Source organism: Toxorhynchites rutilus, chromosome 2, assembly GCF_029784135.1.
Source record: "Toxorhynchites rutilus septentrionalis strain SRP chromosome 2, ASM2978413v1, whole genome shotgun sequence".
NCBI lineage: Eukaryota > Metazoa > Arthropoda > Insecta > Diptera > Culicidae > Toxorhynchites > Toxorhynchites rutilus.
In genome coordinates this window covers 296,645,025-296,665,510 of record NC_073745.1, presented here as the reverse complement: position 1 = coordinate 296,665,510, position 20,486 = coordinate 296,645,025, and positions in this window count along the sequence as shown.

Here is a 20,486-nt window from a genome sequence, read left to right as displayed (position 1 = left end):
AACCTGACGTTGTACAGAACCTTATGGACGGGGTAAAGAGGAAGGTGCGAGCATACGGGCTTGAGCTCGAAGTATGAATAAAAAGAAAATGCAAAAAGTTGTTTAATAGTTTTTATTTTACTGTCTAAAATTTTCAAAAGGATCGGTCTACTGGGCGAATTTCTACAGCGTTTTTTCCGTGATGCAATTTGATGTGACACACCCTTTATTTCCACATTTTCCTCGATACTGGAAGCCCACCAGTGGTTAATGCTAATTCGATAATCACCTGTTAATAGCACTTGATTGAAACATATTTGGTCACAGTGTTACATGGATAGAAAACATTCAAATAAACTCTTTCACATGAATGTATTTTTAAATTCCCAGAGGAACTGGCAGATTATTTTCCAGAAATGATTAGATCTTTCCGGGACTTTCTCGATGCTGAATAGCATCCAAACGGAAAGAATTCCGCGCGTGTATGTGCGTGTAGCGATGTCTTCCCGGGAAATCGTTTGTGGCATCACTCTCCTCCTGATGGATTCCCTTCTGGCCTAGGGTGCACAAACAGGCTCTTGGTGACACCGTTCATCCGCGCTTTCATGATAAACGAAGAGCTTCACCACAACAGCGACAACATGCTCCAATCGCTGTTCAATTAGAACTGAGTGGATTTCCGAGCGGCGCTCGCTTATATACCGATTGGTGATTTCAATAGCCTGTTTTGAAAGCAATTTTAAGACTATTGAAACAAGTTTTTAGATCAAAAAGTAACAAGTATAGAACGCGTAGACATTTTATCTTTCGAATGAAGTGTTTATCATACCATTTCGTACAGTTGTTTAGGAGCTATTAACGCTCAAAATCTCGGTCTCCGGCGTAACGCTTTCGTTTTCGAAACTTTGATTTTACACCCCGGTATAGAAATGAAAGACGTAGTCCTACGTCAAAAAATGTAGAACGAGAATACAAAAGAAATTTGCGACCGATGTCACTGTGTGGAATATTGTATTGTTGTGTTTATCTATTTCCTGCGCTAGGAGCAAGTATCCAGTCGATTATGAGGTGGCAATAGTTTCTGACTAGCGGGAAGCTGGTCGTTATCTGTGTGGTAGATCGTTGAGGCCTTGGCGAGTTACTGGCCTTGCTTAAATGCAGTCTGGTGTGGCCGTGGTGGGTAGCTGGCCTTGCTTAAATGCAGTTTGATGTGGCCGTTGCGGGTTGCCGATCTTGCTTGAATGCAGTCTGTTGTGGCCGTGGCGAGTTGCTGGTCTTGCCTCAATGCAGATTATTGTGGCCTTGGCGGATTGCCGGCCAAATGCCTAAATACAGTGTTTGTGACCTTGGCGAGTTGAAGGTCAATTGCTTACATGCAGTGTTTCAGGTGTTGTAAAAGTTTTAACCCATCTGTGCGTTGATGGTTTCGTACGAACGAAAGCATGATGGGTGCATGCAATGCGGCCATCGAGTGGTGGAACGTAAGGCGGAGCACAGTCTCGTCGGTCTGGATGAAGGGTGCAAGTGATGCGGTAACCGAGTGGTTCACGTAATAGAGGTACACGATAGCATGCTTTTAGGCTGCATGCAATGCACACACCGAGTGGTGGAGATAAAACGGAGCATCGCAAGCCTGTGTATGATAGCAATAGCAATAGCGCATGATGGGTGCAGTTGCTCCGTATGAGCATATGAACGACACAATGGATACCGGGTATAGCAACTCGTGCATTATGAGGCATCTTTTCTGTATGGAAAGCATTAAGGTGGTGATGAACATGCTATTCAGCATGGTGCCAGGCACTTAGGAAGTGATTGGCTTTTGAGGGTAAAATTTTTGAATCAACCTGATATGATCTAACGAGAGCTTGAGTTTCATTTTACGAAACTGTTTGGGGTATGCGTTTTTCGCCACAGTCTAGAATTTCGAGAAACAAAAGAGCCGTGCCTGTTAATGATAGAAGAGTGAGTGTTCCGCTCAGGTACTTAAGGAAAACACTAGCTATTTCGAGTCTTCGAAATGACGGATTGATCACACAATTACTTTAAAATATTTCTTTGACAATACTTCCTGGATGGTTACTGGTTACTGCATGGTAATCAACGAAATAGATTTTGAACCCACTTGGTTGGTTGCGCTTGGAATGGGATGATGTAAAGAATTATGTGGTATATTCACAAACGCTGTTGGAAGATTTTTCTTTTCTATGTCTTTCCATTTCATCTTACGGCGGTAATGTCGAACGGACGAAAAATTTAAAAAAATTGGAAACAGAACATGTTGAGGTGCGGATAGTGGTTTTTGTCGGTACAGAACTAACGTGAAGCGCTGTACAATTGTGCACTAAACATGTAGATTTATCTGCGATGCAATTTAGAAGCTGTCGTACATTTGCAGATGCAATTTGGATGCTGTGATGATGGTATTAGATACGAACTGACTGAAATGTATTCGTGTTGTTATGTCTGCTTAAATTATTGCTTATCGCCCTTTTAGACCGGATTAACGGTTCATCGGCCCATTGGTTTAATTATTATGTCGTTTTTGTCGAACGAAAATGTCCTCTTAACAGTAGAGACTCTTACTAAATAAAACAGTTGGTTTTATAATCTACATAGCACCATGTGATCTCGATTGTAATGCTCGAGTAAAAAAAAACTATAAATAAAACATGATTGGATTTTTGTTCATTACGATTTAATTCGAGATCGGAACAACGGATTTAAACAGCTCTAATCAGGATTGATGCGTCTTAGTCTGCGTCAGGGTCATATGCAAGAAAAAAAATTCCCATGCTTCCTCCAGTGGAAATTGGACGCGGTTAGAGCAGTAATCGAAACCGAATTGTGACAGGGGAGGGGAGAGACCTTGCATGCTGATGTATTGATAAGTATCCGTGGTCAATTGTTTAAAGAACGGGTGGGATGTAGGGTTCATTATTATATAGATACTTTTATATCTACACAATTTCTATCAACCTTGATAGATGTGCATATTCACACCTGCGAGTGTTGACCCTTGGTTGAACGGACTGTTGGTGATTGAGATGAAGAAATAGAACGGAATAAAACATAGCCGTGAGTTATGGTGAGGATTGGGAAGTGATCGAGAATTGGTGGCGATAAACACTATAGGTTTACCTTCACACGCACAGACGAAACTACCCATGCAGCATCAATCATATTAACCCATGAGTCAGCAGAACAAAATTGACAGCTCTATCAGTCGATCTCTAACCGTGATGGCGAAAACAATGAAGCTACTCCGTTCAGATGTGTAAGCGTTCAAAGAACGGTACGTGCGGCACTTTGTGGACGCCAGATACGCCCGTTCCGGCATCTACAACATCTTGGCGCTATTGGACAACAATCAGATCATCGAATGAAAGCCCGGTTTCGGACGGCCCTGAGCGACCCTGAGCGACAAGAAGCTCCAAAGGATGCTGAAGAGGAATATCGAGGGAAAAGTGGCTACATCTCTGTGTGAGCTTGGCCGGGAAGTCGGAGCAACCGGCCAAACAGTGAAAAAGTACCTGCGAACATGGGCATACACGTCAGGAAGCGAAACGGCAGCGGCAGCGGCTGAATAAGATGGTCAAGTCGATTTTCCCGGCGAATCGCGACGTGGCGGTGGTGATGGACGACGAGACCAGACCTACTTCACCTTGGATGGTAACGACTGGCAAGGCACTTCGTATTATACTTCCACCAGTAAGTAAGTAAGTGAGCTCGAAGTGAAGTTTATTTCACACACCAAGTTCCCCAAGAAGGTGCTGCTGTGGCTCACAATCAGCAAGAATGGGATGTCAAAGCCGCTCTTCTTTAGCTCCGGACTGGCCGTGAACGGGGTAATTCATAGTACGAAGTGCCTGCCGGAAATTGCGTCTTTCATCAAGAAATACGTTAGAGGAGATGGAGCGGCTGAATATCGATGTGGTACCCAAGTCGGCGAACTCACCCAACGTTCCACATTTGCGTCCCATCGTGAATTTCCGGGCAAACCTTACCTGAAGCGTAAGATCTACTCAAACAATTTTGTCGCGCAAACTGAGAATGAATTGATAAATAAAACGAAGAAAGAGCTCAAAAACATGTCTAAACGCATGTTTTCGTCCGCCTGTCGGAAGGCCGCTCGCAAGGGCGTAGTTTTTTTTGCAAGTAAGCTAATATAATTATCTTCCACGAGAAATTATTAAACTCAATTATCTGTCTTAGTTTTTTTTATCACCATCCGAAAAAAGTACATTTTTTTAATGCAAACGTTAGTGCAAAGAATACACTGACGCACAGAAGTAAAGCAGAAGAGAATTACAATAAGTTGCATTTGCGAAAAACATCCATTCTTCATGCACATGTCGCGATCTGTACAGTTTGCGACTAACGATGCATCCTCTCTCATCATAACAAAATGATGTCCGCTTGGTAACTCTAAGTTTACCAATGCATTGCTAGCTTGAACCGGGTTCGAATAATCGAATTACTCTCTTCAATCGTTTTGTGTACAACTCGCAGCAGGAATTTGCTCGCGAGAATGAGTTTCTCTATGTTGCACGATTTTCGCCCTATCGTCCGGGCGTTCGATTTTCCTCTCTAAGCGCGTTTACTTTGATCGAAATAAAGAGAAAAAAATGCGCTATATTTTTTTCAAAAGATTCCATTAACCCTTTATAAGGCCGTGGAAACTAGGCAAGGAATCGACTCAAACTTCAGTAAAACATAATCCTTACATGATGAAGAACACATATTTGCGTTTGATAGAAAAAAAACTATTGAAGCAGTTGAAAAACTTGGTGGCAATATAGCTGCCTCTGCCCGTAAGCCTTGTAAACTCACTTAATTGCACCTTTGGTTATGCAAAAATTTAAACAATATTTCTGGTGCAGCGAAAAAAAATTTTTTTTTTTTGTATAAAAATAAAACTTACAAAATAAAAATTTAAAATTTGAATTCATCATCAAATACACCATTTATTTTATTTAAAAAAAACTGCATGATCTTTCACAGTAGATCTTGAATAAATCGTTTCCAGTGTAAATTTTATCAACTTGCTAGATTTTAAACGATTTCAAACAGAATTTCCTGTCGGCACTCTGAAATGACTCCCAAATTAATATCGTACATTTGAAGAAGCTCTAAAAAATTGAGTATTGCCGGATGTCTATGGTTAAAGAAGTTCTTCCAGTTTTCATGAATTTAAACCGTTTAGAGATTAGCGAATTGTAATGTATAGCATGTCAAACAAATCGTAGAGAATTTCCGATTCGATTGGTACGCAAATCATGAGAATTCGTTTACAGTGAAAATAGTTAATAACGTTAACATTATTTCATAAAAACGTGACTTGTTTTCTGATTTGGCACCCTTCCTGAAAGACGTAGTTCTACTTAAAAATCGGAAAATTTTCGGAAAACTCTGAAGGAAAGTCGGAAAATTCGGAAAATTGATTTCCCATATGTTTGAAATTACATCGTGATAAGCTTTGTCGGTTCATTCGATGTTTGCGCTATTGAAATTAATCTTTGTTTGAAAGTGGAAATGGATTTTCAGGTAAAATAACGCACATTTATATTTATATATAATAAAAGTGTAGGGCCAAATGTGTTGCTAATCGCAAAACCCAAAGAAGGAATGGTCCGATTTATGTCGTCTTTATTTTGTTGTATTTATCTTGGCCCATAGATCAATAGAGCGGATAGAAAAATCGGAAAATTTTCGGAAAATTCTGAAGGAATTTCGGAAAATTCGATAAATTGAATACCCATATGTTCGAAAATTACATCAGCGTTGTCGGTCCATTCGATGTTTGTGCTATTGAAATTGATCTTTGTTTGAAGGTGGAAATGGATTTTCAGGTGGAATAACGCATTCCTATCTATATAAATAAAAAATGAAGGCCAAATGTGTTGCTAATCGCAAGATCCGGAGAAGGAAAGGTCCTTTTTGAGCCGTCTTCATTCTGTCATATTTGTTGTATTCTGCCCAGAGATCAATGTTATGATGAGAAAAAGTAAAGAAATTTGTTCTAAAGAATTCATATCAAAACAATAATTTAGGGTGGGACGAAGTTCGCCGGGTCAGCTAGTGAAGAATAAAAGAGTATTGCCTGCTGATGGTGATATACTTATTAATTGATCGCTAGAAACGATTTTTACCATCCCTGGCTGGGAATTTAGGAATATCACAAACACTAAAGTATCTTCGTCCCGACACTTTATATTATATGTTCATTAAGAAAAGGGGTTCGGCATCTTTTTCCATTATCTTGTTTCATCATGCACAGTGAAGTTTCAACGCATTATTATTATTGTTACCCATTACCTATTTAACAGGGTCTGAATAAACTCAAGAAACTGATCAATTTCTGTAATCAAAGCTCTTGATTCGGAACATCGCAACATCACATCTACTCAGTGGCCCTAAGGTTCCTAGAGGAACTTCGCCACCTGTGGTATTTTTGTTCAGTTCTCACTTTTCATGCCAAATAACACGTGTTGATTGTATTCTGGGTGGCAAGATCAAGAATTCGTGTAGCCAATTGTCAATTCTGGACGAAATTAACAAACTTTATTGATCACTGGAAGAGGGAACCTTCAAAATATGAACTCAAAAATCATCACATTATTCATTTGGTTCGGCTACTCAAAATCGTAAGTTTTCCTTCGTAATATAAGTAACTTGATAAAATGATCTTCTAGTTTATGGATTTATGGAATCAAATGTGCTATATCTGAAGTGAGAATCCGGAAGATTTTCAAAATACGCTTCCTGCTGCTATTTACTTTCCGTTCAATGAAAATCGTTTCCCACGCATGATTTTTTTTTTTTGAGAATCTGCGTTTATTGTTTTACCAGTTTGGTAATCCACGAACAAAATTCCCATTGGATCCCTAAAACCTGATGTACACAAGAAAATGACAACGCAGGGGGAATTCCCCTCGAACTCAGGCAATATTTTAATACTGCGCTCCAAGGAGTTGTATCCCACTTTGCTGTGAAATTCCTTTACCATTCAACTACATCCGTCTGTTTCCAAAAGCAGCACAGACCGTGACTTACGACCGTGCAGGCTTATGCATAATCTTGTTCCTGCAATCGATTTGTGAGAGCGTTTAGTTTTTCTGAAACACTGGATTACTCACAATTTACGGGATAGCCAAAAAAAGTATACCACGGAACAATTCAACCTTAAATCACATATTTTCAGGGTTTCCGCACATCTGTCTCACTAGAAATTACGCAATGTACTGTAGAACTTTTTAAAATGTTCGGTTGATTGCACTGTGTTGAATCTTTTATTTTTTATGTTATAAATACCTCTTTTTTATAATGTAGAGTATGGCGATTAACGAATTGATCTATTATAATGAGGCGATTGATCATACCAAATAACAAACCGCTGAAAAATAATTGATTAGTCGATGAATAAACATTCTTTAAAAAGTCACAGAAGGGTCATGTCTGAGACACGACCGCATAGTTGACGTAGGATTCCGTTAGGCTTTCTGTTGATTTTGGATATGTTAGAAGAACTACATCGTAAAACTCTTTGATAATGATTTGGCCCTGAAAACGGCCGTTTTTTTTGGTTGTTGGGTATTGGTTGTTAACTCCACCAGTGTTTACCGAGTGGTGATGACAGAAGGATGGTAAACAGTCGTTGGATGGAACGTATCATATAAAAGATACCGAAGTGGAACGAGATATGATGAAAACTGCCCTCTGAGATCCTAGACAAGATGGCTCCTGTGTTATGAATAGATGAAATAAATAAAAAAGTCACCAATGTGATATAAGATAATTACCAATACCGAACACAATTATCAATTTTTCTTTAATATAGAGAAAACTTATTTGAAATGGAAAAGGTAATTTTCTTTTATATTTTTTACTTTCTTAGTGTTTATTGAACCCAACGCGAATTTCAATTGGTCAACAACACCTAGTACTATATGTAGAGCATATAGGAAATCCCTTTTTCTAATATTTCTTCACTTTTCCAATTTTTCTGCCGTATTAATTTTCCTTTGGGTGAAAATGAACACAACAAGCTTAAACCTAACGACACGTTCTCGAGCGAGAACAAACCTTGGTTTTTATTTATGAAAATTGAAATAATTCGTTTCATATATCAAGTCATTTTCAACACAACTGCTACCATATACAATTTTATACTCACACTTGTGCTAAATTTTTCACAATGAACGATCGATCATTGATATGAAATTTCACGAAGCAACCAACATTCAAGTTCCAAATTAAAATTTTATTTGCTAGAATTTATCGTATCACTCACCTTACTTGCAATATAAAAATGCCCCCGATGTCGATTTCCCCAGGCACCTTGATTTAAAATCTCTGTTAAAAAAATTATAGGAGGTTGTGTCCAAGATACGACCGCATTGTTGACGTAGAACTACGCTGTTATTTTATATTAGTCGCTTGTTTGTACCTTGGGATATTATTCTATAATGCTGTGAAATTTTAGAAACAACTGCTTAGTAGAATAATCTCTGAAGTGGTTTTTTCATTGTAGAATCAGTTGACGATAATTGATTGATGATTCATTCTTGCCCTCGCAAAACAATCGTATGTCGCAATTTATGTCATGTCAATGCATTGAAAATTTACCTCGAAGGCTATTCCGGTGGCCTTTTTCGAAATTGACATAGACTCGGCTACAGTCGATTATATACATGTTGCACCAGCACCATTATTCCATATCTCATAACTACATCAATATATCTTTGGCACCGCATGTAAACAAAAACAATGACAACACTTGCAATAATCAAATATCATGCTACATGTTATTTAGTATTGCCTCAAAGGAATCGCACCTCTAGGTATCGTTCTAACAAACTAAGCGTAAACCAAGCGCCAAACAAACGTTCACCATAGCATGCATACAGAGCCATACATTGATGGCTTGAAACTACTAGGAATACAAACACTTCTCATCATTTTGCGCTATTCTCAAAAGAAACACTTCTGTTAATATTGCTGGCCTCGAAAAAAAGTTGCATTACTTTCTCATGCTCGAGAGAAGCGCAGCTGTCACCCTAAGTGGAGGAAGTTTTGTTACTGGCAAGTGAAACCTAATCACATACAAAATTCCAGAACGACATTTACTTTCTTGGTGACTAAACAAGCGAAATAAACTCTTTTTGTAATAACAACCTCGAAAACAGTAGCAATGCTTCTTTATGATCAATATAAGCGCAAATGCAATCCTAGTTGAAGACAGTTTTGCGACTGGCACGCGAACCCAAATAACTTATAACACTCCAGTAAGACATTCAAAATGCTTGGTATTCCCCAAATAATTTTTTGGCGCACCAAAGGCACCAACGAAGCCCTTATGGTGACGGAAAACAAACAATGTTAACTGCTTGGAAAAAGACTGAATTATGCCACACAGCTTGTACTCTGCTGTAACACCCATCGATGCGAATTCGCTGATGAGTTTGTCAAGAGCGACCGCCTTCACCACCAGCGGGGGAAGCTTGATTTTGGTTGCTGGCTGGGTAACGGCGCTTACATTTTCGACCGACGCGTCGAAGTCGCCTACTTTGCTGTTGTTCGATGCGGTGTCACACTCGCGAAGGCTTGGTTCAGTGCGAGCGCTTTTCAAAATTTTATTGCCCCTGGCAATGCGTTCGTGTTTTGCAGGGCTCGAGCATGCCTTCCTCTTCTTCTTGCTCATCACACACTACGTGAAGCGTCCAATTTATGACGCGGAAAGAAAAACACACGATACGAATATCGCGAAAAAAGAACAGAACAACCAAACGACGATATCCAAGTTGGATTACCACTGGTGGGGTCCAATCTTAGATCGAAGCGCAGCGAAAGCAAAGTGAACTGGATTGCTTAACAGTACAATGCCGAATGAAATTATGCCTCAGCGAGATCCACTGTTTATACTCTAGGCAAGTATTCCCCTTCATTCTTCTACTTTTCCTTTGTTCACGGAGACATTAAATCCTACGATTTCCCCTCCGTTGGTCGTCGATAAGTTGCTCGTTATTGACAGCTCTGTTCGGGAAAGCACACAAATAGACAGAACAAATGTATGCGAAAATGGAAACGCTAAAGTTTTCATTAATTTTAACCATTTACAAACCAGGGGATTCTGATGTATAACATATTGAACAAATCTTACGGAATTTCCGATTCGTTTAGTATGTATATCGCCAAAATCCGTTCACGGTAAAAATAGTTATCAACGTTAACTTTATTTCATAAAAACGTGACCTGTTTTCTGATTTGGCACCCTTAATGAAAGACGTAGAAATAGGACAATTTTCACGATGTGCTCGATTTTAGATTTTCAATTTGCACCCCAATATGTTCTCGAAAGACGTAATCCTACGCCAAAATCGGACAATACCAGCGGAGTTGTTTCTGGGAGGGAAATAGAGTTCAGTCGGACAGTTTGAATGTAATAGAAGTTATGTTACAGTATCAACCGTAGTCCGTAGTGTTATTATTGAGTGCATTATAATCCAGACTGATACATTTCACCCAGAATAATATTTTTGTTTTGGAAATGTAATGGATTTGAAAGTTCATTTATTATGAGTTTCTTCAAGGTTTTTTTGTTGGTATTCAACTGGGTTCATACCGCCCTGAAAAAAGCACCTAGAGTCGACCATTGCAAAAGCACAAAGCAATCCGCTTCATTCGTTCGTTCGCGTCCCCCGAGCACCCAAAGACTGCTTGGATCACGTGCACACATCGCTTTCAACATTGAAGAATTCTTCACAAAGACTTCAACGCGTGCTGTGCATTGCTTGAGACGAACCCGATCACATTGAGCCGCTGTGTTGTTTACCCAACGAATTCCGTCAATGGTTGGTTGTGGAAAAATAATCCGAGCGGGAGATAGAGAAACAGAGAAACGTGATTTGTTTTCTCGGAGAGCGAAAATGACCACCAATTCGGTTGTTGCGTTCCCTCACCTTTCTCTCCATTCAATGGACACCGTCATTCGTAACAACACTTATTGGCGATCTAACGTACAAATCTACACCTAGGCGGCGCTGCGATGACAGTGATGATGGTTTTAAATTTTGCCATGTGAGCTTATGGAAGGTTTGTAGTTCTTTCCATAAATTACAATGTTATAATCATAAAAGATTATTTGATTGCAATGAGTTTGTAAGAAATTTAATTCTGCGCAATTTTATATATAACATGTTATTTATTTACCTCTTTCAGTAGTGCAAACTATAAAAATGTTGACAATGGTTGAATTAAAGAAGGAAATTCGAGAGCACCATCAAAAACAAGTAGAAAAATGCATGGTTCTTGCATGTGAGAACTACCTTGGAAAGTCCGGAAGTAAAACATACGTGATTTGTTTTTCAATTTTAGGTTATCTTGTCATCATTTTCTTTATTCAAAAACAGAATCCAGATGTCTCACCGATCGTTTACGTTTTGCGTTAGATCGCCAATTGCGCTTTTGTTGTCGAACCTATGCATGTTTTTCTGCATAATCCATTCAATCTGCATTGGACGAAAGAAACAAAAACTGAGGAAGAGAAAGGGTGCAAAACAATATGTCTTATCACAAGCGGAACGTGGAAATCATTTTCATCTCAAATCAGAACACCGAACACCGGGAGGAAAAAAAACCATTGTCGTGTCAGCATGGCCCTAATCGATTTTCCCGCCGGCATTCCAATCCCTACTGGCATTCTGAGCTAGCTCTGTGCAAAAAAAAAACGAAAACACAGAAAGCGATGAGGGCATTCGCATTCCTTCTGCATTGCCATTACTACTGTTACTTTATTGGTGATTCCATTATGAGGTGGTTTTAAATTGCAAATTGTTCGACGAGCGTTGATTCGAACCGTCGGACAGACGAATGAGTGGCCGATTGCGTCATCCAAATGGTGCTGTGATAATGAGACAAATGCATTCATGCAAACGGTTTCACGTTGGATAGAATGGCGGCCAATAAAAAAAACCGAAGTGGGAAATTCTTTTCTTGCTAATGGGAAGATTTGTGGCTTTTGCAACGGGAGTTGGGGTTTTGTTGGTGTCTCGCCGCTTGTTACGGTTAGTTGATTGCTCTGAATTATTTTCTGCACTTTTTCCGGTGGTCAACGGACAAAAAGTTACACACGGAACGTTTTCTCATCTTTTCCGGTTGTTGAATTATTATTTTTTGTGTTTATTACAAATCAGCTCTTAGTATCATCATTACATTTTTATAGTTTGATTACATTGCTTCTGTCACTGGTCGTATCTTTAATTGTCCCTCATTTATGAATTTATTCATTTATTTTATCCTCCCGTTGCCATATGTGTATTATACTTACAACGCTTTAAATTCCCGGGCCGCGTATGCACATAGTTTGATTTAGGTAGAATCCGGAATTACTGTTCATTTTATAGCAATGCACAATGGGTCCAGGAGATGCATTTAAGTGGAAATTAGCATTTAGAGCTCGACAGTTATTCTGTAGACAAAACTGTCTTAGACAAAGTTGTTACTCATGATAGAGCGCTCGCTTTTATGTTGTCAAAAACAGGGTGATCAAAATTATCGATGAAATAAAAAAAACTAACTTTCTTATCTTTATAGATAGAGCTAAACATAGTTCGACATTGTTGTAGCTCCAATTATTTGAGACATCTTTGTAGAACAAAGTTTTTCTCTATCTCTTGAAATAACCGATATAGCGCCTTTTTTCTATGTTAGTGTCACCATGAAAAAAAAAGTTTTTTGCTCTAACTTTTATGTTTTAAATTTTACATGCAAACTGTCTTGGAAAGACTTTTAGAGCTTACTAATACAAACATTTTTCGGTGCAGAACTTGTTAATATCTCAACTTTACTCAAAGTTATTGATATTTCTTCCCAAAAAACATGCTCTTTTCATTTGTTTGTCATTCTCTCTGGGGCAAACGTAAACAAAGTTTATTGGCGGCATTTTAATGAGCATATTTCACTCTACATGATGAGTGAGTTTCAAAACTATGTTATTTTTTGTGTTTGAGTAAATTAAAATTGAAATCATGGGTAAAAAACCATCAATAACATTGAGTAGGATTAAGATATAGACAAGTTCTGCATCGCAAAATGTTGGTATCGATAATCTCTAAAAGTCGTACGGAGACAGTTTTAATGTAGAATTTTAAATATAAAAGTTAAAGCAGAAAAAACACGTTTTTTCATGGTCACCCTAATGCATCAGTCTTCGTACGACTTTTAGAGCTTATCAATACAAACATTTTGCGATGCAGAACATGTCAATATATTAATCTTGCTCAAAGTTATTGATGGGTTTTCATCCAAAAACTCCAAAATCCATGATTTCAATTTTAATTAATAGTTTTGAAAATCTCATATTATACAGAGTGAAATCTGTTCTTTCAAATTCCGTCAACAAACATTTTTTATTTTTGCCCCAGAAAGATTGACAAACAAATGAAAAGAACATGTTTTTTGGGAAGAAATATCAATAAAGTTGAGATATTGACAAGTTCTGCATCGAAAAATGTTTGTATTATTAGGCTCTAAAAGTCTTCCGAAGACAGTTTGCATGTAAAATTTGAAATATAAAAGTTAGAGCAAAAAAAAGTTTTTATTTCATGGTGTCTCTAACGTAACATAGAAAAAAGGCGCTATATCGGTTATTTCAAGAGATAGAGAAAAACTTTGTTCTACAAAGATGTCTCAAATAATAGGAGCTACAACATTGTCGAACTATGTTTACCTCTATCTAAGAAAATAAGAAAGTTAGATTTTTTATTTCATCGATAATTTTGGTCACCCTATTTTTGACAACATGAAAACGAGCGCTCGATCACGAGTAACAACCAGAGCTGCAATCCATCACCGTCAATGTCACAAAAAAGTTGACCATAGTCACTCAATTCCTCCAAATCCAAAAAAGATCCAAATATTCAGTAGTGATACTCACTCTTTTGTTTCTGACACCTAACCAAATGACGGTTGGTTCCAATGCCTATCACTGCCGATCGCTCTGTTTACAACTTTACGTTACGAGAGCGGTGGTTGTGGCGTATGATGGTAGTAGAAATGTCAGGTGGGTGACGTCTTTAGAGAACCCCCATTGAACTGACAGGAGCCAACATATCGGGTATCCCACTGACATTTTCCCTTTGTTTTTATATGAATTGGGTATCCCACTGACAGTTCTGCTTGAGATTTTGCTAACGATCCTAGCATCAATCATAGCACCCGGCTGAGAAATGTGAGTTCCAATCAGTTCCAATCATTTTTGACAATCGCGACGGTTGTTTAGATCAAGAAGGTGGAGTTAACAGGTGGCTCGTAATTTACACTATTTAGAAAAGACGTATGGGGAATGGCAAGACGAAAGGTTTGGATTTGTTTATGTTATTACTTACGTTGGTATGGTTACATTTGATTTCGTCGAAGGTATTTGAAGCAGTATAAAAAATAAACAGTTGTCGTTGAAAATAGTAACCTAGTAATCTTTATGCATATGCTTCAGCCAGCTGGCTCGGCTAATGTGATATGATTTATTCAGGGAATGCTTTGATCGTGGTACCGACATGGTTCATAATTTGCAGCTTTGTTTTTTGTGCTGGTTCATAACGGCAATCCACTGTGCCGACGAAACTGTAGCCAATGTTTAGTGTTGTTTGGATACCATCTATGTAAATAAATTCAAACTTACGGGATACGTCCGAACGGCAATTCTGACATTACTTTTTACCTTCCACTTCACTTTCCTTGGTTTAGATTTGTTTGTTGAAGTAGAAGTTGTTGTTGTTGTTAGAGATGTCTAAATTTTTCGTTTATTCGATTATCGATTAATCGTGGGGCCATTTTTAAATATTCGATTCATTCGAACAATTGTCTTTCAGTATTCGAGTATTTATTTCTTGCAGTTAAAATGAACAAACGCTTATAGTAAAAAAGATTATGGTGTCAAAATTTTAAAAGTTATATTAAATATAATTTTCAAATAAACATGGTGCAGCCAAAACCATTATTTGGATGAAATGGTATTTAAGTATATTGATAAATTTACCATCTCATAATTATTTGCGGATCATGAAAATGATCCGATTGAAAACCGACAAGGCGTTTTTTTTATTTAGAGTTAAGCCTTACCAGAACTATTGAAGTTTAATTAATAAACGTGAGATGAACACAAAAATTTCATTTTTTTATAAAACGAAAGAAAATTGCGATCTCAAAGAATCGCTCAAAAATCATCCACTACCATTGAGGCTTTATTGAGAAACTTCTTATACAGTGTTACAAACTGCGCCACGAACACGTCCAGATGGAATATATGTTTGCTTCCTTGCTGCATCCAGTGTTCATAATGCCCGGCGTAATTCAATGTTTGCGTCTTCAGACTCATATCGCAATTTTTAACCAGATTCGGTACCAATCCACAGATTATAACATTCGATAGAACGCCTTGAAATAGCAGCTCGTATAGCCGTTCGCTCACCCCCTACAGTTTCTGTGGACTTTGTTCGAGGACAATCTGATTGGCGGTTTCTCGATGGAATATTTGCCAGTCAATTTCCGGTACTTCTTAGTTGACCGTGAACGGTTACTGTTGTACCTTGCAAGCTTCCAGCATGAGGATAGCGTAATTCTTTTCTCCGAAGGAATGTGCTGAAATGCAAATAGTGTTGTTATATTCAAGAAACAAACAAATGACAATATTACATTCAAAATTTTAAGAATATCCTCCTAAGATAGAGCCGGCTCCCTTATTCCCAAGCAACGACTTCTCACCGCGGGAATAACCCGCGAAGTAGAATTGGCGCACAAAATCAATCTGCACCTAGACACTTACTTTTCAATGGTTTTTTCAGCGCATCCTGGGTATCTTTGGTCAGCTAATCCACCACGGACAAGACGAGTCTCATATTCACTCTACCCGCTGGGATCAGTTTGATTGATCAGATCAAATCCGACACGACCACCCTATCATATATCCCGGTAACCGATGAATTCAACTCGATGTGGTAATTACTGCTGATGGTACTGATTTCCACCTTCCGGTTCGAGGGCGTTGTGAAGTTTAATATTTCATTGCGTAGCCGTTCCACGCCCGGTTGGTAAAGTTTCCACAGCAGATACATGATGCGAGTTTTCTTACTGGCCCGGAAGGACCGTATAACATGAGATGCGGGAAGTCTCCCTGGGAGCGAAGATTAATCAGATGCGCAACTTGCGTTTTGTGGTAGTCCAGTTTGGACAGCTGGCGCGATCGGTAGCGGTCAACTCAGAGAGCCATTGTACACAAAAATATTTGATGTATAATACAAAAATACTTGGTGACTTGTTGTTTTTGTGTTCATCATCTCCAGATATGCCAGATGATTTTTTTGAAAATCTTCGACAAAAATCTGAAATGTTGATGAAATCTGAGATGGAGATACTTTTGTAACCGCGAGAATAGCAAAGTAATGTTTGAAAAAAGGGGTTTTAAGCGCAGGGAATCAAGTCATAAAGAGAAGAAATACCATATCCCTACAGTCTGCAACTGAAAATATAAGTTTGCAACAGGATAGACAGGACATTAAATATCAGTAAAATTGCGAACATGTCTGCAGATTTAGTATCCTTGCAATGATGAGAAACAAATTTGGTAAAAAAATCGAAGTCGAACGGTTTACAAAATACATCATTTTGCTAATTTCAAACCCGATCGGGAGCCGCAAGACGTGTTATTCCACAAACTAAGTACTAATACAAATGACACGTGTATTACTACGTAGAGTCGGCGAAGTGCCGCTAAAAACGTTAAGGCCGTTTGAAAAGTTGAAAAGAAAATACATGCCTGAAAACACAATATTCTTCAAATTGTATTGAAAATGAAACTGTATATTCACATCTTGCATCCCTAGTCACGAAGAACGAACACAAAGAGGCGAATGTTGTGAATATCGCCAAACACCAAACCATCAGCTAGACTTTTGAGTGTCGCACTATTCTGACATTTCAGCGACAGGACACTCACCAAGGAGCTCGGATTTCTACTGTCAAGTAGAAGTTCACCATGCGTTAAGGCTGATTTAGACGATGCCAGTCAGCGCTCTAGTTGAGGTATCCAGTGAACAGAGAACAGACACTCTGTCCAAGTTACTTGTACCAGTATCGAACAAGTAATTGGCCTCTAACTTGAACAGAGTGTCTGTTCTCTATTGGCGATCTAACGTACAAATCTACACCTAGGCGGCGCTGCGGTGAAAGTGATGATGGTTTTAAATTTTGCCATGTGAGCTTATGGAAGGTTTGTAGTTCTTTCCATAAATTACAATGTTATAATCATAAAAGATTATTTGATTGCGATTAGTTTGTAAGAAATTTAATTCTGCGCAATTTTATATATAACATTTTATTTACCTTTACCTCTTTCAGTAGTGAATACTATAAAAATGTTGACAATGGTTGAATTAAAGAAGGAAATTCGAGAGCACAATCAAACACAAGTAGAAAAATGCATGATTCCTGCATGTGAGAACTACCTTGGAAAGCCCGGAAGTAAAATATACGTGATTTGTTTTTTGAGTTTTAGGTTACATTAGCATCATTTTCTTAGTTCAAAAACAAAATCCAGATGTCTCACCGATCGTTTACGTTTTGCGTTAGATCGCCAATTCACTGGATACTTCAACTAGAGCGCTGACTGGCATCGTCTAAATCAGCCTTTAGTGTTGTGATAATACTCTTCTCACACTATTAGACTGACTTTGGGATGGTCACCAAAGATAATCGTAGTACAAAATTTGTTGATTATCTTTGTGTGAGTACCATCACTTGATTCTCACGTCAAATCGCAGCTCTGGTAACAACTTTGTCTAAGACAGTTTTTGTCTAGAGAATAACTGTCGAGCTCTAAATGCTAATTTCCACTTAAATGCATCTCCTGGACCATTGTGCAATGGTCGTAGTAGGCGTATCTAAAATCTTTTTAAAGCGGTTTTTTAGAAAACATGTATCCTTTGGCGGTTAAAAATTCACATGAATCCGTTTTGTTTTGAAAAATTTATGCAGGATGGAAGCCAAGGGAAGAAATATGTCCAAAACCACATTACCGTGAAAACCGTGACCGTGGACAACCGTTTACATGAACCTACAACTGGTGATCAGATGGATCAGAGGATGTATCATAGTGGAACTTACGATCGAAAGCTAAGGTTGGAAGTATTGAGAACAATTAAAGCAAACTCGGAGCTCTCTTATTTTGACATTCCCAAAAACACAACTCTAACCAAAGTACCACCCCCAAAAATCCGCATGCGAAGGTTATCGTAATTTCCGTATCGTATCGTATCGTATAACCGTAGATAATCGTTCCCCAAGCAACCGAACAGGACGCTGAAGCAAAATCTGGCGCACAACTTCCTCAGTTGTGCCACTGAACATTCAACAAGAGCCAAAGGTTGTACCGCTCATGACAACTCTACACGAACTGATGATTGCGCAGGCTAGTGACCATTCTATCCTGGATTCCTCGAGTCGAGAAAGATGCACCACGCCAGATATGGGTTACATACTAGGGGGGCGTTGCTGATTAATGGTCAGCTGCATCCCAATAGGAAGTATCCCGTGTCGGGCACACGTACAGAGCATTGGAGACAACAACATCCCAATTACGAAAACACTTGTAATACTAACCTCGAGCCAACCGCGAGTAATCGATTACATATTACTAACATAGATAATAAGAAAAATTGTCAAAGTATTGGACTCCCGGCCCCGTGAGGCTAACGCCATATGAGCCTTGATAAAAATATATATTAGGGTGTCAAAAAAGTCCTGCGGTATTTTTTTTGAGTTTTCATTTGTTCATAAAATTAGTTACAATCATCTGTTTTAAGTCAAATATGCGCCGTTTTGTTCGATGACTTGTTCCCAACGAGATGCCAGCTTCATAATACCCCTGTTATAGAAGCTCGCTTCCTAATTGGCAAAAAACTCGGATAGCCAATTTTCACAGGCCTCTTTTGCGGCTAACTTCTGACTACCTAGCTCGTTCGCCATGGACAATAACAGGTGGTAGTCACTTGGTGCAAGGTCGGGACTATACGGCGGATGCAAAAGAACCTCCCATCCGAGCTCCCGGAGCTTCTGGCGCGTCACCAAAGAAGTGTGTGGCCTGGCGTTGTCCTGATGGAAGACAATGCGGCCTCTGTTTATCAAAGATGGCCTCTTCTTCATGAGTGCTACCTTCAAGCGGTCCAGTTGTTGGCAGTACAGGTCCGAATTGAGCGTTTGGCCATAGGGAAGCAGCTCATAATAGATTACTCCTTGACAATCCCACCAAACACACAGCAGAACCTTCCTGGTCGTTAATGAGGGCTTGGCCACCGTCTGAGTCGCTTCAGCGGGCTTCGACCACGACCGTTTGCGCTTCACGTTGTCGTAAGTGACCCACTTTTCATCGCCAGTCACCATCCGCTTCAGAAACGGGTCGATTTTGTTGCGATTCAGCAGCGATTCACATGCGTCGATACGGTCAAAGATGTTTTTTTGCGTCAACGTGTGTGGCACCCATACATCGAGCTTCTTTGTGAATCCAAGCTTCTTCAAATGGTTAATAACGGTTTGATGACTTATCCACAGCTCTTGGCCGATGCTACGGCTGCTACTATGCCGGTCTTTCTCGGCTAATTCAGCGATTTTGTCGCAATTTTCGACGACAGGCCTTCCGGAGCGTGGCGCATCTTCGACGACCTCTACAACAGAACGAAAACGTTGAAACCATCGTTGTGCGGTGGAAATGGAAACTGTATCGGGTCCATAAACTGCACAAATTTTATTGGCAGCTTGAGATGCATTTTTGCCTTTGTCATAGTAGTACTGTAAAATATGTCGGATTTTCTCTTTATTTTGCTCCATATTTGCGACACTATAACTCACGAACGACTTAACCAAACAAAACACTGTCAAGGACGATATCATAGCGAGCAAAAATACCTTTCCAACAAGCTATAGTATGACTCGATACAATGAATACAACTAGAACTACGCGCTTACAACGACACCAACGAAATACCGCAGGACTTTTTTGACAGGCTAATATTTTGGAAAAAAAAAACTTCCTCAGTTACGGTCTTGGTCAGCTGGATCATCGCCAATTCTTCACCTGATCAATGTTGCTGGTGAATGCTCTCTTCATCATCAGCTTCCGCATTATTTTCGCCCAATGGCCGAGGACATAGTGAACGCGATGTGATGCGGATTTTAATGCCGCGAAACTGTCCGTGGATTGTTTTGTTGGGTGTGAACGCATGGGATAGTTACCGGATGATTTTCATAATCGAACTTTTGATAAGTTAAATAAAGCTTGAGTTATAAGGTTAAATATTTCATTCGATAAATCCTATAACTTTTTTCTAATTTACATAATGCATATCATGAACATCACTATAGATGCTTTTGTGTTTATTGCAATGAGTTCTAAAAACACGATATTATGCTACGGGCTTTCCATTTACCATGTTTACAGAAAACAATTATCAGCAAAT